Raw genomic sequence first — 24588 nt, forward strand, 5'->3', positions numbered from 1 at the left:
ATGCTATCTAGGTTGGTCATAACTTTCCTTCCAAGGAGTAAGCGTCTTTTAATTTCATGGCTGCAGTCACCATCTGCAGTGATTTTGGAGCCCAAAAAGATAAAGTCTGACACTGTTTCCCCATCTATTGCCCATGAAGTGATGGGACCAGATGCCATGATCTTCGTTTTCTGAATGTTGAGCTTTAAGCCAACATTTTTACTCTCCTCTTTCACTTTCATCAAGAGACTTTTTAGCTCCTCTTCACTTTCTGCCATAAGGGTGGTGTCATCTGCATATCTGAGGTGATTGATATTTCTCCCGGCAATCTTGATTCCAGCTTGTGCTTCATCCATCCCAGCGTTTCTCATGATGTACTCTGCATAGAAGTTAAATAAGCAGGGTGACAATATACAGCCTTGACGTACTCGTTTTCTGATTTGGAGCCAGTCTGTTGTTCCATGCCCAGTTCTAACTGTTCCTTCCTGACCTGCATACAGGTTTCTCAAGAGGCAGGTCAGGTGGTCTGGTATTCCCATCTCTTGAAGAATTTCCCACAGTTTATTGTGATACACACAGTCAAAAGCTTTGGCATAGTCAATAAAGCAGAAATAGATGTTTTTCTGGAATTCTCTTGCTTTTTCCAGGATCCAGTGGATGTTGGCAATTTGATCTCTGGTTCGTCTGCCTTTTCTAAAACCAGCTTGAATATCAGGGAGTTCACGGTTCATGTATTGCTGAAGCCTGGCTTGGAGAATTTTGAGCATTACTTTACTAGCATGTGAGATGAGTGCAATTGTGTGGTAGTTTGAGCATTCTTTGGCATTGCCTTTTTTTAGGATTGGAAAGCAAACTGACCTTTTCCAGTCCTGTGGCCACTGCTGAGTTTTTCCAAATTTGCTGGCATATTGAGTGCAGCACTTTGACAGCATCATCTTTCAGGATTTGAAACAGCTCAACTGGAATTCCATCACCTCCACTAGCTTTGTTCATAGTGATGCTTCCTAAGGCCCATTTGACTTCACATTCCAGGATATCTGGCTCTAGATGAGTGATCATACCATCGTGATCATCTTGGTTGTGAGAAGTTGCTAATTAATCATCTGCTAATTAATCAATTCATGCCATCTTCTATTTCCTCATAAATAAAGATATTAGATGAAATGATCTCAAGTCCCTTTCCACTCCAGGTCCACAGATGCTGTCAACCTGGGAATTTAAACAAGAAACACACACAGGATTTTTGATGGCCAACAGGTACCTTTTATGAGCTAACATTGTGAGCACAGCCATCCCCCTTAAGGAAAACTAATGTGCTGTTGTTCATGGACAGATAGTAGCCAGGGGGCAGGTGTTAGCCAGAACACCTGTTCTAACTACTGAATTTAAATTCATTAAGCATAAATAGCATCATCCAAGCTGTAAACTCTTTTCTCCCCCAAAAAACAGAATGAAAAAAGAGTTTGCCCTAAATATTGAAACCTTAGACACCTTAACTTTGCTGGAGAACTGGGCCGTGTGAACACTGGAGAAACAGATCTGGTTTGCAGATTTAATATTTTCCTATTTATTATGGGAAAAAGGTTTCTTTTTATGGCCTAGTCTTTTTTCTTCCATCCTGACATGTATAAATCTTGATTTTTGTCCAGTGGCTGAGAGAACGCAATCCTTTCGTACGGATTGTGCCTGTTGATTGTTATTTTATGTTGCTTTTCCCTTCCTTCCAAATGTGGTGCTGTTTTATCACAATCATAAATAACCTCACCATTGGGAGAAGGGGTGTGAAATTCTGCCCATCCTTCTCACCCTGAGCTCCCTCTCATTTTCTCAGCAGTAGATTCATTAGCCTTCTAATGAAGTTAATAAGTAAACAGGATCAGACAGTTCCTTCTAAAGTAACATTTATAAATGGATTTTCCCCCCAACTCTCTCAGGTAGTGCCTTAATTTTTTTCCTGCCAGATGTCCACGTGTGTAAAACTATGATGGGTGGGCCCTTGGAATGTGATTTGAAGCCCCCCCCCCCCCCCACAAATAAAGGGAAAAATTTCAATACACACAGAGCCTAGCTACTTTCAAGTTTATAGGAGAGTGAATTTTTATATACTCCATTCCTGCTTATATATTGATATATAATGACTATAAAGATTAGGTAGTCAAGCTTTCATAGTTACTTTCTCATCCTTTGGAAGCCAATTACTTTATTGGACATGGACTGTAAATGTCATTAGGAGGCTTCTGGCAACTTCTCCCATGAAGACCACTATCCTAGACTTTATTTGGGGAGCCATAAAGTGGTTAAAAAGACCTCTTCTTTATGTTATGTGTCTGTGAGCTTTCTTTTCAGAAATCACTGAACTTATAAGGGAAACATTTCACTGCTTACTTTTGCTTCCAAATGGTTTGTGCCCAAATTAAAGCTAAAATGTGAAATCAGAAGGAGAAAGACAAATATCTTATATTAATGCATTTATATGGAGTCTAGAAAGATGGTACTGATGAAACTATCTGCAGGGCAGCAGTGGAGACATAAACATAGAGAACAGACTTGTGGGCAAGGAGGGGAAGCAGACGGTGGAATGAACTGAGAGTTCATTGAAACATATACATTACTGTATGTAAAATGAGATAACCAGTGGAAATTTACTGTATGATGCAGGGAGCTCAAATCTGGTGCTCTGTGTTAACCTAGGGGTGAGATGGGGTGGGAAGTGGGAGGGAGTTTCAAGAGGGAGGGGACATGCGTATATCTATGACTAACTCATGATGATGTATGGCAGAAAGCAATACAATATTGTAAGCAATTATCCTCCAACTAAAGACAAATTAAAAAAAAATAAAGCAATACATAGTTATCTTTTAAAAGATCTTCCTTTCAATGGCTCTAATATCTTAAATTGATATAATATTTGTAGTCATTGCCCACATGAATACATAGCATGTCTCATGTTTCGAGGAGGAATGGGAGGCCTGTGTAATTTGACAGGTGGATTAACTCAATTTCTTGAGTAGGTTGGTGGTCAGTGATTTCAAATCTGGTACCCAGATCTAGGCCTTCCAGTTCTCAGCAGCCTCATGATCTTGCTCTTTGATTAGTAATCGCTCTCTCCTGGCCTTTCCAGCTCAGCAACCATTCACATATCATATGAGATCTATGACCAAGGGACTACTTTGGGGACCAGAAATGGGTTTCCTTGGACACTTGTCTCAGTGACTTTCATTTCTGGTTGTTCATGAGAATCACCAGGGAAATAGAAGAATATCCAGTTTCCTGGGCCTTATTCCAAACCTACTGAATCAATTTCTGGGATCAAGATCTAAGAACTTACGGTTTTAAAGAGCTCACCACTTGATTTTGAGATGACCACTGACCTCAGAGACTTCATAGCTATTTTTATTTCTTAAATGCTTGTGAAGACTTATTTTTCAGAATCTTCTCCCTAGCCCTCTTGCCCTCTTACCCATTTTTCCTTCTGGCTGGCTCAGAATGACAAATGCAATCATTCATGCAAAAATACATAGTTGTACCCTCATCTTCATAGATGACAACCATAAAGGTTAGTAATTGGAATGAGCTTTGGCACTTACTAGTTAGCTCACATTCTGTCAGCATCAGGCTTGTTAATTGGGCAATTAACACTGATTTCAGAGACTGGTGCCATAGGAGAATGGTTATAAGGTGCTGCTCTCCATGGAATTGTGTTGAGATAAATCTGTAAGGGTGAGTTGGCAGCTGCAAGTCTAGGCTTTGGATCAAAAAGTGCAGCAAACGGGGATGGTTTTCAGGCAACTTTGAAAGGCTTTTTATTCATATTTTTTGTTTACAAGCAGCAGAAATCATCACTGGCCTTGGGCCACATATAGGATTTATAGGAAACATACTGGTATAGCTCAACATTTGGAGGAAGAAATAACAACAAAACCACAGGAACAGCAAAATCCTAGGCGTCTCCAGAGACCATAGGATATCATGGATCTGTACATTTCCAGGGACCATGACAACTGGTTTTAGCCATTCCAGTAGATGGTCTGCTGCTAAGTCGCTTCAGTTGTGTCTGACTCTGTGCGACCCCATAGATGATAGCCCACCAGGCTCCTCCATCCCTGGGATTCTCCAGGCAAGAATACTGGAGTGGGTTGCCATTTCCTTCTCCAATGCACTTATGCATGCTAGGTCACTTCAGTCGTGTCCGACTCTGTGCGACCCCATGGACAGCAGCCCACCAGGCTCCTCTCCTCACAGGATTCTCTAGGCAGGAATACCGGAGTGGGTTGCCATTTCCTTCTCCGAGTAGATGGGCAATAATAGCTTTTTATGGTTTAAATTTGCATTTCCCTGACAGCCAATGATGTTGTACAAGTTTCCATGTGCTTTTTCCTCCATCTGTGTATTTTCTTTGGTGAAATGTCTGTTTGTATTTTACCCTTTTTTTAAAAAACACATGAGGAAATATGATTGAAAATAGACATATTTAATGTATACAACTTGATGAGTTTGGAAATAAGTGTATATCCACAAAGCCATCTCCATAATCTATGCCATAAACATATAAATGACCTCTGAAATTTTCCTGTACTGCCCTCTTTATTTTTATTTTCTGTGATGACAACATTTAACATAAGATCTACCCTATGCCTTCCTCAGTGATCAGTGCAATGAAATAGAAGAAAACAATAGAATGGGAAAGACTAGAGATCTCTACAAGAAAATTAGAGATGCCAAGGCAACATTTCATGCAAAAATGGGCTCAATAAAGGACAGATATGGAAGCAGAAGATATTTAGAAGAGGTGGCAAGAATACACAGAACTGTACAAAAAAGATCTTCATGACCAAGATAGTCACGATGGTGTGATCACTCAACTAGAGCCAGACATCCTGGAATGTGAAGTCAAATGGGCCTTAGAAAGCATCACTATGAACAAAGCTAGAGGAGGTGATGGAATTCCAGTTGAGCTGTTTCAAATCCTGAAAGATGGTGGTGTGCAAGTGCTGCGCTCAATATGCCAGAAAATTTGGAAAACTCAGCAGTGGCCACAGAACTGGAAAAGGTCAGTTTTCATTCCAATCCCAAAGAAAGGCAATGCCAAAGAATGCTCAGACTACCACACAATTGCACTCATCTCACACGCTAGTGAAGTGATGCTTAAAATTCTCCAAGGCAGGTATCAGCAATACATGAACTGTGAACTCCCAGGTGTTCAAGCTGGTTTTAGAAAAGGCAGAGGAACCAGAGATCAAATTGCCAACATCCGCTGGATCCTGAAAAAAGCAAGAGAGTTCCAGGAAAACATCTATTTTTGCTTTATTGACTATGCTAAAGCGTTTGACTGTGTGTATCACAATAAACTGTGGAAAATTCTTCAAGAGATGGGAATACCAGACCACCTGACCTGCCTCTTGAGAAACCTATGCAGGTCAGGAAGCAACAGTTAGAACTGGACATGGAACAACAGACTGGCTCCAAATAGGAAAAGGAGTACGTCAAGGCTGTATATTGTCACCTTGCTTATTTAACTTATATGCAGAGTACATCATGAGAAACACTGGGTTGGATGAAGCACAAGCTGGAATCAAGATTGCTGGGAGAAATATCAATAACTTCAGATATGCAGATGACACCACTCTTATGGCAGAAAGTGAAGAAGAACTAAAGAGCCTCTTGATGAAGGTGTAAGAGAAGAGTGATAAAGAAGTTGACTTAAAGCTCAACATTCAGAAAACGAAGATCATGGCATTTGGTCCCATCACTTCATGGCAGATAGATGGGAAAACAGTGGAAACAGTGGCTGACTTTATTTTTATGGGCTCTAAAATCACTGCAGATGGTGATTGAAGCCATGAAATTAAATGACACTTACTCTTAGGAAGGAAAGTTATGACCAACCTAGACAGCATATTAAAAAACAAAGATATTACTTTGTCCACAGAGGTCCATTTAGTCAAGGCTATGATTTTTCTAGTGATCACGTATGGATTTGAGACTTGGACTATAAAGAAAGCTGAGTGCCAAAGAATTGATGCTTTTGAACTATGGTGCTGGAGAAGACTCTTGAGAGTCCCTTGGACTGCAAGGAGATCCAGCCACTCCATCCTAAAGGAAATCAGTCCTGAATATTCATTGGAAGGACTGATGGTGAAGTTGAAACTTCAGTCCTTTGGCCACCTGATGCAAAGAGCTGACTCATTTGAAAAGACCCTGATGCTGGGAAAGATTGAGGGCAGGAGGAGAAGGGGATGACAGGGTGAGATGGTTGGATGGCATTCAGTGGACATGGGTTTGGGTGGACTCCGAGAGTTGGTGATGGACAGGGAGGCCTGGTGTGCTGCAGTTTCTAGGGTCACAAAGAGTCAGAAATGACTGAGTGACTGAACTGAACTACCCTCTTAGCGAAATTTTAAGTATACAGTACAATATTGTTAGCTATAGCTCTGTGCTGTAGAGTAGATTTCTATGACATAATCATCTTGTATAATTGAAACTTTGTACCCTTTAATACCTCCCCATTTCTCATCTCCACCAATAACCCTTGACAGTCACCAATGTACTCTCTGCTTCGATGAGTTTCACTAGATTCCTCATGTAAGTTGTATTAATACTATGTAGTATTTATCCTTCTGCGTCTGGCTTATTTCATATAGCATGAAATCCTTCAGTCTCATTCACTTGAAGGCTGGATTATATTTCATTGTACAAAGGGTGCAAAGTTTCACATTTTAAAAATCCATTCTTTTGTTGATAGACAATTAGGTTGCATCCACATTTTCATGGTTGTGAATAATGCTGCAATGAGCTTGGGAGTACAGATATCTCTTTGATCCTTTCAATTCCTTTGGATATATACCCAGAAGTGGTATTGTTGAATATATGGTAGTTCCATTTTAAATTTTTCGAGGAACCTTGTTACTCTTCTCCATAGCGGCCCCAGCGGTTTACATTCCAACCAATAATTTCAGTGTTCCCTTTTCTCTGCATTCTCACAAGCATTTGTTACCTCTTGTCTTTTTGATAACAGCCATCCTAACAGTGTGAGGTGCTATTTCATTATTGTTTTGATTCATATTTCCCTGATGATTTGTGATGCTGAGCATATTTCCCTGTTTAATGTTGTAAATCCTCTTTGGAGAAATATCTATTCAATTCCTTTGCCCATTAAACATTTCTTTTGCTCTTGAATTGTGGAAGTTCCTTATATTTTGAATATTAAGCCTTTATCCTGCTGATCTATGGTTTTAAAGTACTTTCTATCACTCTGTAGGTTGCCTTTTCATTTTGTTGATTGCTTCTTTTGCGGTAAAGAAGGTTTTTGATGTGATGTAATCCTGCTTGTCTGTTTTTGCTTTTGTTGCTTATGCTTTGGTGCCATATGCAAGAAATCATTGCCAAGGCCAACGTCAAGAAGTTTCTCCCATTTTGTTTTCTTCTAGGAGTTTATAGTGGTCTTACATGTAGGCCTTTAATCCATTTTTGAGTGGTTTTTTTATTTTTTATTTTTATTTTTTTGTATTCTTCTGCATGTGCATACCTAGTTTTTGCAACACTATTTGTTGGAGAGACTGTCATTTCCTCGTCGTATGTTTTTGGCACCTTTGTTAAAAGTCAGTTGACTGTGTTTGTGTGGGTTTACTTCTGGACTCTCTATTCTAATTCCATTGGTCTTGTGTTCAGTCGCCAAGTTGTGTCTGACTTTTTGCAACCCTGTGGACTGCAGCGTGCCAGGTCCCCCTGCCCTTCACCATCTCCTGGAATTGGCCCACATTCATGTCCACTGAATCAGTGATGCCATCCAACCATCTCATCCTGTCACCCTCTTTTCCTTCTGCCTTCAATCTTTCCCAGCATCAGGGTCTTTTCCAGTGAGTTGGCTCTGCGCATCAGGTGGCCAAATTATTGGAGCTTCATCTTCAGCATCAGTCCTTCGGTTTAATACATGACTTTTTTTTTTTTTTTTGCCAGTACTTATTGTTTTGAATACTGTAGCTTTGTAATGTATATAGAAATCAGGAATTGTGATTCTTCCAACTTTGTTCTTTTTGTTCAAAATTTTATTGGTATTTCATTGGCTTTTCAGGGTCTTTTATGGTTTTGTATGAACTTCAGAATTTTTTCTTTTGCTATGTAAAATGCCTTTGGGGATTTGATAAGGACAGCAGTGGTCTGTAGATCATTTTGAGTAGTGTGAACATTAACAAAATTTGGGGTTATAGCTGTGTTTTAGAGAGATATGTTTAGAAAATATGATTTAATGTGGGAAAAAAGCTATAGGCAAGGATGATCTATTCTGAGACTGCTGTGACATTCTTACTGCTTTTTACCTCTATCCATCCATCCATACACACGTTTGCTTCTGTGCTTATTTGTTTGCTTACCTTGATAGAATGCCCAATATTCTAATGGTATTTAATGGGTCAGGAATGAGGAAGGTAGGAAACTGAAATTTAAAATCCCTTTGCTTGAAGGAAACTAGAAACTTCCTCTTCACCCCCCTGAGTGTCTGACTGGCTTTCAGATATATAAACATAAGTTCTATACCATTGAGGTTAGAGTCCGATGACTGGCTTATCAAGTTGGACCTGATGAAGAGCCATCAGAAGCTAGACATGCCTTACTGGCTTCCTGTACTCAAACAGAGTTCAAACTTTTGCATTCTGAAAGCATGGGGCAGAGGACAAAGGAAGTGATTGACTTCCTAAGATTATTATTCCATTTCATAACTTGCTGTTGGGGATATGGAAGACTGGATAGTAACAATGCAGACTGCAAAGAATTTGGAATTGGATCAAATTCTGATTTACTCTGGTGCCTTATATTGGCATTCTCTTTAAAAACATCTGTCTGAATTCTCTAGGACTTGAGAATAGAGTTGTTATACAAGATTTTGTGTGGCCAACAAGGAGGTAACAATGAGCCTCCTAAGCTTCTATGGTTTTTTAAAATAGTTTTTACATATTTACATTATCATGCAATAATTTCACTAATAAAATATTTTTCAAAACTTAAAAATGAAGAGTACTATAAAAACTATATACAATCCTGTTTAAAACTATTGTTAAGTTTTAGCAAATATACTTAGCCATTTTTTACCTATACAATTTTACATAATTGTGATTCTCTTGTATAAACAGGTTTGTTTCTTATTTTCTTATAACATTTGACTAAGCATTTTTCTATGTTATTCAAAATGGTTTGCAAACATAATTTTGATGTTTACATAATAGTGTATTGTATTGCTTTTCTGTAATTTACTTAACTATATTTATTCCTCTATTTCTAGAGATTTAGATTGTCATACAGTTCTTCACTATTTAAAAATGTTGCCATGAATATCTAGATACATAAAGCTTTGCCTTTGTCTGCATTTTAGATGATTTTTTTAGGGTAGACTTCTAGAGGAGAAATTATAAGTCTCAGCACACTTGAATTGGTTATGAAAAAGATGCATTTCTGAACCTCTTATGCTGAAAAAGAAGCCTCTGAAATTTAAAGAGAAAAGTTAACACAGTTACCGGGTGCATATATATGTATGTAATACATGAATATTGCGTATATATTTACTTGCCTTAGGATAATTAGTGTGCCTAAATTATTGTAAAATTATTGGAATAAGATTGGATAGTAAGATCCTGGGAAGTGATGTATCCCAGTCTCCAAGAAGAATATACATGTCTCTTGCTCACTGAGCATATTCAGACCCATCTGCATTGATAAGATGAAAATAGTAGCAACCACAGTAAGTAGCTACTCATACTTAGCACTATGTGTCAGGTACTGATTGAAGTGCTTTACTTATGTTTAACTCAGCCTTATAAAAATTTGGTTAGGTAAAGAGTGCTGTCATCCCCATTTTACAGCTCAAGGCCAGAGAATTTAAATGACTTTCCCAAGTCATGCACTTAGCAGATGGTAGAGCTGGGATTTGGATCCAAATGCTTGGATGCTAGAGCCTGGGCACTTCATCCTAGTCTAGACAGCCACTAAGGATGACCTGACTGAGGTTGGAAGTTGTTACAGAGGTTCCACCCAGTCTAAGATTTATAATGCTCTTAATGCAAGATCTTGGTGCAAGATTCATGTGGAGGAGGGAGACTACAGGGAGTTCCAACTGGATTTTACCTACAGCTCCTCCAACTCAGGGCGTGATCTGTGATGGAATCATCAAGGGTGGGAACACTGGAGGGCCTAGTCTCTTCCTTTCTGTAAAGGTTTGAAATAGGTCTCATGTCCACAATTTTCTTAATAACCCTTGAGGGACTTGCTGAGCAGAAACTTATATGTTCTGTTCTGTCTTTCCTATTATCTGTACCTGCTTGCCTCTATATTCTTGAGAATCGCTGTACGCAGAGGTTGAGAGCACAGACTCGAGTGCATACTGCCAAGGTTCACGTCTCAGCTCTTTCCAGTTGTGAGCTTTGGGCAGTAACGTCTCTGGGCCTCACTGGGCCCCACTTCATCATTTCTGAAGTAGGAGTGACGACGGTGCCTACCTCACTGGGCAGCCGAGAGCCACCGTGTCACTCGTGGTGACATGTTTGGAAGAACCCTGGCTCACGGCACATGCGCTCTGTGAGTGTTCAGGCTTGGACCACTCTGCCTTTTGTCCTCATCCCTCAATCCAGTCTCCTGCCTGCCAGGGCTTATTTGCGTGTTTCCCAGACACAGTCAGCAGATACTCGTGCGGAGCGCCGCATACGCGATTCCGTGGGTGGAAAGGGAGCAGAGAGGCCTGCTGCCTGCTCCTTCCCTGCTTTCCTCCAGTGTGGAGGCAGACAGTGACCCAGGATTCTCCACAGAGGGTGAGAGAAAGCACGGGCTTCCTGAGGCACTGCGATGGCGGGAGCTGCTCCAGGGGGAGGGATCATGGAGGGCTTTCCTAGGGCCGCTGAAACAAATATCACAAGGTAGGTGATTTAACCCCAGAAACCTATTGCCTCATCATTCTGGAGGCTGGAAGTCTGAGAACAAGATATGGGCAGGGATGGTTCCCTCTGAGGTCTGTGTGAGGCTCTGCTCCATGCCTCTCCCCTACTTTCTGTGATTTGCTGGCAGTCTTCAGAGCTCTGTGGCTTGTGGGAGCATCACCACCCCGTCCCTTCCATCATGCTCACATGGCCTTCTCCCTGCGTGCATCCAAATTTCCCCTTCTTATAAGAATACTAGTTATAGTGGATTAGTTCCTCTCCCCTGCTCTAATCTGACCTCATCTTAACTAATGACACCAGCAACAAACTTGTTTCCAAATCAGGTCACATTCTGAGGTACTGGGGAGAGGACATGAGTATGTGCATCTTTGTGGGGGATATAAGTCAACCCATAACATCTGGGAGGTGCCCATAGCTGGAGCTGAAAGATGAGACAGAATTAACTGGGAGCTGAGGGCTTGGAGAGGAGAGAGGGGAAACATTCCGGGCAGCCCTGTGCAAAGATTCTGTGGTGGTTGGGGGTTTCCCTTTTCAAGAAGCCAAAGTAAGCCAGTGAGTAAGTGAGGAGTGGCCTATCAACTGCGGGGAGGTGACAAGAGGCACACCTGTGGTGTCTGGTCAGCTGTTGAAAAACACGGGTTTTACTTTGGGCACATGGAAGATACCGAGAAGGCTTTAAGCAGGAGTGCGCCATCATTTAATGAATACTTTGTATGTGTGCTCAATTGCTACATCATGTCCAACTTTGCGACCCCATGGACTGTAGCCCACCAGGCTCCTCTGTCCATAGGATTTTCCAGACAGGAATACTGGAGTGAGTAGCCATTTCCTTCTTCAGGGGATCTTCCCAACCCAGGGATCGAACCCAGGTCTCCTGCACTGCAGGTGGATTCTTTACTACTGAGCCACCAGCGAAGCCTTAATGAATACTATTATTATTGGAATTTTGTTTAATTTTTTAAATTACAGATTCTGTATTATTGTGAGTAGAAGTTTTTTCTTTGTTTTGTTGTTCACTTGTAATCCCTTATGCATTTTTCTTTGTATGCATTTTGTATGTTTATCTATTGTTAGGTTGCTTGCCTTATCATTTATACATCTTTTAATACAATATATAAATGGAAAACTGTTGAATCTTATGCCAATATTTCCCCCATCCTCTTTTTTCCTGTTGTCATAGTTTTGCTTTTCATGAACAAGTTTTACATTTTGTAAATAATCAAATCTGCTAATCTTTATTAAAAAACCACATTCCTTCTTACTTTTATTAAGATTGAAGAGCTCTTACCTTTTTAATCTATTCTTATGAAATAGCACATCTATCTCTTATTTAGGTAATGTGTGCTAAAAATGGTGTGCTAAGCTGTGACGTTCAGTTGGGGAAACATCTGCTTGTTTTGTGTTCAATTATCTCATCCAGTCCTTCATCAAAATTTACGAAGTAGCGACTGTTATTACTTTTCTTTTTCGAAGGTGGGGAAAGTGAGTTTTTAATAAAATGAGTAATCTGCTTAAGTTCACACAGGTAATTTTCACTTTTAACCAAGAAGAACAGACTCATGACTTATTCATAACTAAGGAATTTTTCCACTACAAGCTTCGAGTGGTATCTTGGGTGGCCTTCACCCTATCACTTGAGAGCTTAGTATCCACTTCACAGATGGAAACTAGGAAATTCCCAGCAGAGAAAATGCTTCCATAGATTTTGTTCTAGCCAGGTTACTACCTCATTTCCCAAGAGCCCTGCTTTTATTTATGCCCCATCTGTTCTGGGATTCCCTTTTCTCTCCTGCTAACCACTTTCAGGATGTATGCTCTGTTTTGTTGAGCACCCTAGCCTGGCACTCTTTTCTCTCTTGAGTCTGTCAGAATCTACTTTTCCCCCCACTTACCTGCTACTTGGTCTTACCATGCATGGCTTCCTAAGACCACCCACAGCACTTGGCTATGTGCTCTGAGTGTCTGTGTGCTGAACAGATGTCTTCTGGGTAGTCAGAGGACCAGGACCTACCTGGGTGTGCTTGATATTGGTGCGGGTCTATTGAAAACCTGGCTGCGCCCGGTAGCCTCAGGTCCTGCAGTGACTGCAAGTGCCAGGCAGACCCCAGCAGACATTAGGTTCCTGGTGCCTCTTCTACGGTCACCAGCTTTGTAGTAGCAGTGTTTTCGGCTCTGGAGCCTGTCCTTTGTCACAGTTAGATGGTGTGGGATGGGATAAATGGCTCTTTTGGAGTGACAGCATGTGTTGGAAGCCAGCTGGCTGAAAACTGAGAATGACACGCACAGAATGCCACAGTTATAAAAATTCACTGGCCATTTTGAGGCAGTGGCCAGATTGTTTCATCGGGCTTGACAAAAGGAAAATTTCCAAGAGAGTGGGGGATTAAGTGAGGGCAGTATATGTTTAGGGGCTGTTTCCATATTTGTTAAGATATCTGAATGGCTGCTGTGCACCAGAAATAGGTACTTTCTGATATTATTTACAATCTAAACATCTTGATGGCAAGATGTGTAGAGAAGTGCTGGGTGTAGTATGAGCTGAGCAGGATGCTCTGTGTGTGTGGGAATGGAGTTCTGGGTTTGCTATCTTGCTCAGAGATGTCAGGAATTATTACATGTGTTTAAAAGTCTTAAGTTTAAAATTTTTTAAAAAAAGATTCTCCCCTGCTAGGACTCTGCAGGAGTTGGGAAGTGCTTAGTGCTTACTGCAGCCATGGCCTCAGAGCCCTCACAAGCATGGCCTCCCTGCAGTCACTGGATGGACGCAGCACAGAGGGGCCTGTCCAGCCTCTGGCATCTAAGCAAACCTCAGTGACATTTCATACACATTGGTGCCAAAGCCACATGCAGTCCCTTCAGGGTTCGGCTCACTCCCGTGGCCAAGACATGCTGGAGTGGTGCCTGGTATTAAGCTCCAGGAAGTTTGTTCGTTAGGATCTCACTGGGCTGTACTATCTTTCATGCCCTTTGGTGTGTGTTATGATGGACAGCCTCAGCCAGTGAGGGCTGGACCAGGGTACTCCCAACATCTTTGCATCAGAGATAGTATTGGACCTATGATTTTGCTCCTCATTGTCCACTATTACAGCATCAGTGATAAAATATGAATGCACCAAGTTTTTCTAGACCTTAAGAGCAATTAGTGGAGTGATAGTGAATGCCGCCCCATCTCACCACAGGCAAGCTGGTGCTCTCTCAGATGCTTTAGAACAAAGCGTCCTTCTTCCTGCCTGGGGAGTTCACATCTGTCTGGAAAATACTGTCATTTTCCTTCTGCTTCCAGTTATACTTTTTGCAAGTCTAGTTCTTCTTCACCTTTTTATTTCTTCAATCTGAGCATCTCTTCTCCAGAGAGATGTTACTCGGCCAGCCTCTCTAAAAGAGGTTTCCGGGCTGGCCTGTCTCTTAGTGTCTAACAATTCTAACTATTATACAACTTCATTTTGCACAGCAGAATTTGGTTTTATGTCTTACGTAGCGGTTAATTATTTCACTTTTGTGCTACCTTTCCCACTGAACAGAGCTTCACTGAGAGCAGGAATGTGTTTGTATCATACAACGTTCTCTCTCACTTCCAAGCATTGTGCTTGGCACATGATGGGAACCATGTGAAGGGAGGGAAGCGAGAAGGGAGATGGGAGGCAGAAGCCAAAGCGGACAGGTTGGCGTGAGATTCTCAGCTCCCTGGATGGCAGTTCTTGATGTAACTCCTTGCAGATCTCTTCCTTCGTGCATTCTCTCAACTAGATGGCTGATACTTCCTGTAGGAGAAAAACACATCATTAAGCCTTCCCTCCTAAAAGTGAGGTTCAGAGAAAGGAAGTGACTTACTTCATGTCACTTGGTTGGAGCAAGACATTGGACCAAAGCTGAAACCAGCACACTTTCAGATGGAAGGCAGACATCCCTGTAAGGTCTTAGGAGTCCAGTCTTTAGGGGTTTGTGACTAAACCCTTTGCTTTTGAATAGAAGTGGGAAACTGAAGACATGGAGGTAATCAAACGCTGGGGCTTTCACCCAGGAGAAACCTGTGGGTCTAAAAGGCCTTTCTCTGAGAGGATCTTGGCTTTTTTTCTTTTCCCTGAAGTGAAGCTATAAGCTGAGCACAGTGAACCTAACCATGAAAAAGTCCGGCTCTGTCCCGGAATTGACCAGGTGGCAAGGCTCCTGCGTCTTGTACCTTCTCTGCAGGCCTGTGCTCAACTTAGAGGCTGACTGCGCTGCTCCTGTCCTTGCTCACGAGTCTTCATGGGAGGCCGATGTGTAGCATGAGTGCATGCTTAATTACTCAGCCCCTTCCTACTCTTTGTGACCCCATGGACTGTAGCCTGCTAGGCTCCTCTGTCCATGGGATTTTCCAGGCAAGAATACTGGAGTGGGTTGCCATGCCCTCCTCCAGGGGATCTTCCCTACCCAGGGACTGAACCCATATCTCCTGCATTGCAGACGGATTCTTTATCACTGAGCCACCTGGGAAGCCAACAGATGTGTAGGGATCAGACAATAGTTCTCTGCTCACTTTTGATATTCATCAGCTTGTGGTTGACACCTCATATGTATTATCCGTGAAATTTGAAAAGGGAGGGAGCAAGAAAATACGTTTAAAATACAGCTAAAACAGTGAACAGTGAATTTGAAAAGAGGTCTGAGAAGGAAAAGGGACACAGTTGTTGGTGTTTTCTTTTGAGGGAGTTTGACCTAACTTCATGGTTACTTACTTGAGGCAGAGAGGTCTGATCAAGAAGAAACAGACACAGATTAAGGCAAGGCAGACTTATATAGTAGAAGTTCTTGGAAATTATGGTGGAAAGCAACAGATATTTAAAACATGTAAAAAGATATATACTTCCAAAAAATTTTTTATCTCATCATGCTGACTGCTCTTTCGGGATAGGCTTATTGGATTTATTGATCCAGGAATTCTTTAGAATAACCAGAGTTAGGAACAGTCATGACTAGCTGTGTGTGTGTACTAAGTTGCTTCAGTCCTGTCCAACCCTTTGTGAGCTGATGGACTATAAACCTTCCAGGCTTCTCTGTCTGTGGGATTCTCCAGGCAAGAATACTAGAGTGGGTTGTTATGCCCTCCTCCAGGGAATCTTACAGACCCAGGGATGAAACCCATGTCTCTTACATCTCCTGACTTAGCAGGCAGGTTCTTTACCACTAGGGCCACCTTCGAAGACCATGACCAGCAGAATATGTTATGTTTATACCCTGAGTCCTTGAAGTTAGATCAATCTAGATGCTTTTTGCAGCCATGTGAAGGAATAATTTTGGAAACCTGGATCTGAACACTGGATACCTCAGTTATCCTCTGTAAAATCATGGACAGGTTACGTAACCTCTTTAATCTTCATATTCATGTCCTCAACTGGAAAATGGGAACAAAGTTTATTTCAGAGGGTTAACGTGAGCATTAATTGAAATAATCTTAAAGTGCTTACTATGAGTGACTGTTCATTCATTGTTTATTTTCTTTCCTGTCAACATTTTGGGAAAATGTGACTCTAATGCTTGGGAAGTTCGTATTTTCTGAATTGCTCTTTACTAACTCGGGTGCTTCCCCCACCCTAAGTCCCTTTGGGAGTATTTCAATTTTGTGCATGCACCCACACCACTAGTTCCTTCTGTAAACTTTAATATGAGAAGAAAAAAAAAAGGATTTAGGAGGGTTTTGTTGGGTTGTCTAGAGTCATTGGATACCATTCTCTTAGGAGGCTTTAACATTCTTGTTTTATTCCCATTTAACACATACATTCCCAGCAACCTCCTTACCATGCGCTGGACACAGTGAAGCAATAGGGACTCCTGGCGAGGGTAGAGAAGACAGACAGACCATGTTGCTGCTCTCATGGAGTGGACACAAGAGTGGGGACAATAGGAAGTAGATGCGTAGCAGTGAGAACTGAATACAGTGAGTGCCACAGGGGTGTGTGGTCAGTGGGTAGAGGGGAGGAGAAGTGAGGGGACCAACTAAAGAATGTTGCTCACCATCAGTTTCTCCGAGAATTAGTTGCTAGTGACTGCATCAGCTGATGTTTAACACACCCTGAAAGAAGATCAGGGTGGAGGTCAGGAATGAGGTACTCTGTGTTCTAGAAAAAACTGGCAGAATAGGCTTTCAGATCATTATGAATACTTTCAGGAGAAAATTTTGTGAATTTCATACACGCATTTCATACCTAGAAAAGCTCTAAAATCAGTCAAAGAGACATCTGCTCCTTGTGACTAGCAGTAACCTTCTACCAAGATATGTGCTTGGTTGCATGTATCCTCTTCACTAAACTCATATATATTGGCCTCTCCTCTTACCTCTTTGGAGAACTTCCTCAGAGCTATCTGAGAGGCTGTCTGCCAGGCTGTAGTCCTCAGTAAGCCCCAAATAAAACTGAACTCACAGCGGTCGTAGTGTGTGTGTGTTTTCAGTCAACAAGGGGCACTTTTATTAGAATGGTCAGAGATGACCTCACCTACAAGAGGGGCTGGGACTAGGATGAGACAGAAGAGGCAGGTGAGGTGCCCAGGGTGCTTTATTTAAGGAGGCATTCACTTTTAGGGTCCTGCATGGGCCTCCTTACATTTTGTGCCCTAGACACCCTGTTTGCCTATCTCCTGCTGGTCACAGCCCTGCCTACGGATTGACATTTGAGCTAAGACCTAAAAGCTAACGAGCAGGCAAGCTTTCAAAAAGCTGCATGCTCATCAGCTAAGCATGTGAGTGAAGATTGCTTTTGCTGTGGCTTATTTCAGTGTGGTGCAAAGATAGCCGCGTAAATCCTGTAATTGCCAAAATTGACCCATCAATGTTAAAGACCCTTTTTAAGTGGATCATTTTCTTCCTTTTACACAGCCATCAAATGCAGCACTAATGAGGGGTGGTATTCATCTTGTTTTACAACTCAAGCTTCTCTGCATTCATTAGCTCACAGGGATCTGGCCCTGCGTGGTTCTTAGAAACACCACCCCACTGCCCCCGCCCCATCCTAGTTTCCTCTTTTCATAATATGGTTGCTTTTAATTGCTGAGGAGCCTTGTGGTTCTATCCATTTTTTCCTTTACTCTAACTTCAGAATGCTCCAGGGGCTTGTTCTCTGACCAAAGGAAAATGTCTTGGCTGCTTTCTTGGAGAAATATCTCTTTATAAATAACATGTGCAGCTAGAGATCATTAATTTAAAACATACCAGTGATATTAACACATCATTGAGAAATGCCACATTGCAGTGTTCTAAAACTATGAGGAAAGTTCTAACTCCTGAGCTCTGTCTGATGTCTTACTCTGTCTGATGTGGACTCTGTAGGAGTTCATCCCCCAGTTGAATCTCCTGCTGTTGTAGAGCTGTTTTCTCATGGGACTGCCCACCTCCCATGCTTCATGCAGTTTGCCAGGGATGCTCACTTGCATCTTTCACTTCATACAGAGGTCCCTTTAACCTGGCTAGTCCACGGCCCTGGCTTCCAGGACAGACTTTGCCCAGACAGTCCAGCGATCTTTCCCCTGCCTCTGACTTCCTGATGGATCTCTCAGGCCCTTCTAGGCAGTGCTACCAGCCGTCTTTCCTCAAACCTGAAGCAGAACATACCATGTGTCATGTTTGAATGTGTTAGATTGAATGTCTAAACTCAGAACTCAGTTGGGCTATCAGGAAGCGTGATCACCGCACATGTGGCGTAGTGCTGACTACGCCAAGAGCCGCGGTGCTCTTGCTTGGCCTCCTCATTATTAGCTGCACATCCTTTCCCATTGTTCTATTTTGGTGTCCTCATCTGCACAATGGGCATAATGATAAAGGCATCGACTACATAGAGTTGTTTTCTGGAGTAAATAGGGGGTTCTTGTTAACACTGCCTGGCACATCAAAAGAGCTCTAGTAATGTTATAGATTCTTGTCATTGTTATCGTTGTTGTTAGTATTCCTATTATTATTATGGTTGATGCATAGTAGATGCATGTCCTAAGCTGCAACAACTCTCAAAGGATGGCATAAATTTTACCCTATTTTTATCTTTCAGATAAAATATGTATAAACAAAAGCACTCAATTCAATTTCTATTTATTTTTTTCCATATTGATCCTATCATCTGCAACTCCCCTTGTTGGCCAATCTAAATCCTTGGGAAAGAGAAGTACTGAGCCACCTTTAGTAAGTGGCAATGAATGGGAGCCATTCATTCACTCATGCATGCATGCATTTATTGAACACATTGTTAAACCCCACTATGTGCCAGGCTCTGTGCTATCTCCTTGATGAAACTGATGGATCATTAGTATATCTAATAAATATTTTTGTTCTTCTTTAAAACTATATTAATTCAAAGAAAGTAATACCTATAATTGCTGTCATCTCCTGGCACCTCAGCGTGAGGGAAAGTTTTGAGAGAGACTTTGATGAGGTACCGGGAAAGGTGTGAGGATTCAGGCTACCTTTGTCCTGGGGATAGCAAAGGGCATAGGACAGCTGGCTGAGAGGGCAGAGCTCAGAGTGACCAGAGGAGCAGAGGGAGAAACAAGTTCACGGTGGAGAGGGATAAGCTGGCCATAGTGGGGGTGGTGCCTGCCATGTTGAGAGTGGCCCTGCAGGGCTGTGCCCAGCTTGATTTGGATGAGGCATGCCTGTCCCACACCCATCTGCTCTAGCCACTGCTCCTCTTACCCTCCCTGGATGTCTGACTTGGAAGGAATCTTGTAAGGAGCCCACCTCTAAGGCATCCTTCTAACTCTATTGCCGGCCTGTCTTCTGAGCAGCTTATATAGTGACAGGCCAAAAAATTTAAGGCTGCTAACCCTCACGGAGCCTAGAGACCAACACAAAGCACAGGAGTGAGCAGAGATCAAGGTGACCAAAAACAGCCCTGCATGCTCAAGGGATCCTCTGTGTTCTTAGGGACAGGAGTAGTCAGAAGATGTGAGCCAGTGTTGGCCAGAGGAGTAAGAGGATAAAGCAATAGTCGCATCTGTTGAGAGATGACTATGTGCCATGTGCTGTTCAAAAATTACATGTAGATTAAGTTCTCACAACAGTCTGAGGAGGTGACTACTCTCATGATCCACATTCTGCAGAGAAAGAGATAAAGGCACCGAGATGGCTTCACAGAGAACCCAGCTCCAGTGTGGATTAGGCCTTGCTGGATGGCTAGGATTTAATTATGCAAAGAGATTGGTGAGAGCTTTCCAGGAAGGGAGGGGGAAAGACATGCAGTCTATGTATGTTATCCCCTTAACTAAACTGGTGATGCCAGCTGATGTTCAGAGTCAGGATTCTTCGAAGGTGCAGTGTCTTCAGTAGAGTTCGGTTCCTGTAGAAATGTGGGGTCCCTGCTCTCAGCTCCGCTGTGTGTGCTGGCTGCGGGCCTCTGGCAATACAGGTGGATCCTCAAGTGCAAATCGCCAGGAAGATAAATGAGAATTGGCAGCTGTATTTAATTATGTAGCCTGCTGCAATGTGCCTACAACAGACATTTTTCTTACGGAGAGTAATTATTCTTACCGTGCCCATCTGAGTGAGATTATACTTTGGTAATTGGTTTTGAATCCTTGATCCATTTTTATTTGAGCCATCTTGCTGGAATCCTTTCTATCAGTGTTTGTGAGCTGAAGCCCAGATGCGCCTGCCCCTAAGACACAATTGAACTGGAATCTTGCTTCTGCTCTTCCTGGAAACCTAGGGGAGGGGAGTGTAGGGAGTGCCCAGGGATGCACAGACTCTGGATTGTGGGATATGCTTGCTTGGCACTCTCCCACCCTGCTGAGAGGTCTTAATTTTATTATTTTGCCTCATATTTCTGATTAGAGTCTTAACTGATTGGAACACAGCTGTACTTCAGGCAAGGAGGTGACTTCTGCTCTGTCCCACACTAACTGCTCTGCTCACTGATCATTTGATTCAAATTAAAATCATGTAGCCAGACACTGGTCTATGTGGCTGAATAAAGCAAAGTTTATACACTGGTCAGCCACATCCTTCTCCAAGTCTCTGTACCCAAATGTGTCATATAAATATAACTCCTGCATGAAACTCATAAGATGCCATGAGCAATGCCTGTGATGGTAATTGGCAAAGTGCTCTTAAATTATATGTTAACTTATAAATGGCAGAGATTGTTGCCAACCTGGCTTGAACTCCAGCAATGACGCCTGTGTGACCTTGGGCAAGTTGGTTTTCCTTCCTGGATTTTGGCTTCATTGTCTGGAATATGAGGGGACTGTGTCTGATGACACTCCTACTTAAGTATTTTTGAGAATATATCTGCATATTGGGGTCTTTTGTCTGGACAAGGAAATAGATGATTGCTTTTCAAATTGAGTGTCCATCAGTATCATCGGGCCATGACAGACCACAGTCTTGCTAAGATTTCTACCTTCTGACTCCCATCCTCCAGGGACTCTGGTCCAGGAAGTGTGAAATTGGACCTCAAAATCCTCATACTTTTGCAAAAATCTCAAGGGGTTAGTCCACAAGTCATCATTTGGGAACCCCAGAAATAGGAGAAGAATAATACAGGAGTGAAGGAAACAGCTAATTGCATGGACACCTCCTTTTGGGGTGTCTGGGTTTCTGAGGAGCGTCCTTTCTTTAGCTCCATTTCTTTGTGTGCATCTCATGTGCTTGCCCAAATGTGCAGGCGCACGCCCACTCCCATGCACTATTACAAACAATATGGGTTGAAAAGTTTGTTTTCTGAAAAGCACAATATGCTGGAATCTTGGCAGAAAGAAAATTGTGTTATGCGCTGAAAGCATCATCATTTGCCTTGCGTGAGCGCTTATGGCTCGAATGGCTCGAAGGACTGATATTCTGTTTGCAGAACGTGATTTATAATCACATGCACACACAGGCACACAGACACATACACTTGAGTATGCTCCCACACAACAAATGTGGTAAGAAAAAATCCAAGGAATCTGTGCCCTCTGCAGCAGGGAGCAGGGAGCAGGGGATGCCAACGTGTCAGTCATTTTCTCAAGAAGGACTGTTGCTTCCTCTTTTCAAAACTAAAAGAAAATAGAAAAACATAGCAAGGGCTTCTTCTGAGGCAGAAATGCAGTCAGGGGGGTGGAATGCTAGATGTCTTTTTCTCCTGGACCACTTTCCCTCTGTGGAATAAGACCCCTGGCTTTCCGTTCTTCCTTAGTTGCTGGGAATCCATTCATTCCTAAATTAACTTGACAACCTCCACTTACTCCAGGGTACCCCCCACTGAACAGTGTAGGTTCTGAGCAGTGAGATCCAGTTCTGAGCACAGAGTAGAGACAGTCAAGAGCCCCATTTGACTTTCACCTGACTGTCTTTAGAAGTACTGTTTGGCCTATTCAGAAAGAAAGTGTGCCTGAAAAGTAATTTCCTCCCTTTTTTTCTTTAGAGCAGAAACAATTGCTTTTTGCAGGTAGGGCCCCAGCATTCTCTTTTGGATGCAGTAGTCATACAATCACTGTTTGCAGATGCACAGTCTCTCATTTTTATTATAATTGTGGCATATCTTTTATTTGCGTGGCATAATGCACTTAATCCATAATTATAAAATATGTGACTAGCCCTTGGCCTCATCCTGCTCTCCCACCACAGAGGCAGCTTGGTGTATTTATTAATTTAACTTTGTACACGCTAACAGATTGCCATAAAGGAAAACAGAATTTCTCAACCAGTTCAGCTAATAGCTGTGTTCCGGCAAAGGGCCCTGTGGAACGTGCTGAACAATAACCACCTCTCTCCAGCACTACTTGCAGCTTCTAATTGAATTTCTATCCTGTGGATATCATGTTGCACCTATTCATCTGCTCCACTAAGTCTTCCGATATTAAACAAGTTCTTCCAGGTTATTATTGTAGTACAAATACTGTTGGACAGTTGACTTGCATTAAAAATTCACTGCTGTGGTGAGGTGAACACTGCAATGGGAGTTTGTCCTGAACAAGGCCACGCAAAGAAATCACATTAATAGGGGTGAGGATGCCATGGGCTTATCTGATTTGCTTCCTCCAAACCCTCCTTCTTTGTTTGAGTGAGAGGGTTTGGCCATGCTGACAAATTCTGATAAACGACAGAATGCCAGACATTTCCATATAGTTCCTGGTTTGGCTGTAGGTATCTGCCATTCTGATCTGCCACTGAGAGGCATAGACATCTTGCTGAGTTTCTCTTTTACCTCTGTTTACCCTTTGCTATCTTGTCTCCAGGACACACAGGTCTTTTCTGGTGACTCCGATGGTGGGGAATGTACCTGCAATGCAGGAGACAAGGGTTGGGAGATTGATCCTCTGGGTCAGGAAGATCCTCTGGAGGAGGAAATGGCAACACAATCCAGTATCCTTACCTGGAGAATTGCATGGACAGAGGAACCTGGTGGGCTACAGTCCACAGGGTCACAAAGAGTCAGATATTACTGAGCGACTAACACTCCAGCTCATGTTGCTATTCTGGTTGATGTTGGGAATATGTGCTGCTGAGGGCTATTTTAACTATTATGATTATGAGAAGGATTTTAAAGGTCTTACTGTTCCCTGGACTATGTATCTTGGTCCCTTTCCAATGTTTATTACCTATACTTTTTGATTATTGTAGGCTGGCTAATTCATCAAAGTTTTGGGGCATCAAAACTATGGAGGGCTTCTAAAACTCCCAAGAGGTAATTTTCTTAATAAATGAAAACAGACCTGATATGTAATTCGGATGGGTGATATTAGGAATGGCTACTCATTCCAGTTGAGCTATTTCAAATCCTGAAAGATGATGCTGTGAAAGTGCTGCACTCAATATGCCAGCAAATTTGGAAAACTCAGCAGTGGCCACAGGACTGGAAAAGGTCAGTTTGCATTCCAATCCCAAAGAAAGGCAATGCCAAAGAATACTCAAACTACCACACAATTGCACTCATCTCACATGCGAGTAAAGTAATGCTCAAAATTCTCCAAGGCAGGCTTCAGCAATACGTGAACCGTGAACTCCCTGATGTTCAAGCTGGTTTTAGAAAAGGCAGAGGAACCAGAGATCAAATTGCCAGCATCCGCTGGATCATGGAAAAAGCAAGAGAGTTCCTGAAAAACATCTATTTCTGCTGTATTGACTATGCCAAAGCCTTTGACTGTGTGGATCACAACAAACTGTGGGAAATTCTTCAAGAGATGGGAATACCAGACCACCTGACCTGCCTCTTGAGAAATCTGTATGCAGGTCAGGAAGCACCAGTTAGAACTGGACATGGAACAACATACTGGTTCCAAATAGGAAAAGGAGTACGTCAAGGCTGTATATTGTCACCCTGCTTATTTAACTTCTATGCAGAGTACATCATGAGAAACGCTGGGCTGGAAGAAGCACAAGCTGGATTCAAGATTACCGGGAGAAATATCAATAACCTCAGATATGCAGATGACACCACCCTTATGGCAGAAAGTGAAGAGGAGCTAAAAAGCCTCTTGATGAAAGTGAAAGAGGAGAGTGAAAAAGTTGGCTTAAAGCTCAACATTCAGAAAACGAAGATCACGGCATCTGGTCCCATCACTTCATGGGAAATAGATGGGGAAACAGTGGAAACAGTGTCAGACTTTATTTTTTGGGGCTCCAAAATCACTGCAGATGGTGACTGCAGCCATGAAATTAAAAGACGCTTACTCCTTGGAAGAAACATTATGACCAACCTAGATAGCATACTCAAAAGCAGAGACATTACTTTGCCGACTAAGGTCCGTC

General features: G+C 42.3%; 1 protein-coding gene across 1 annotated transcript in view; it reads left to right on the top strand.

Annotated features, from left to right (window-relative positions):
• SORCS3 (sortilin related VPS10 domain containing receptor 3) overlaps positions 1 to 24588 on the top strand; it is a 650006-nt gene that overhangs the window by 205910 nt on the left and 419508 nt on the right. The window lies entirely within an intron of this gene.

Source organism: Budorcas taxicolor, chromosome 23, assembly GCF_023091745.1.
Source record: "Budorcas taxicolor isolate Tak-1 chromosome 23, Takin1.1, whole genome shotgun sequence".
Taxonomy (NCBI): Eukaryota; Metazoa; Chordata; class Mammalia; order Artiodactyla; family Bovidae; genus Budorcas; species Budorcas taxicolor.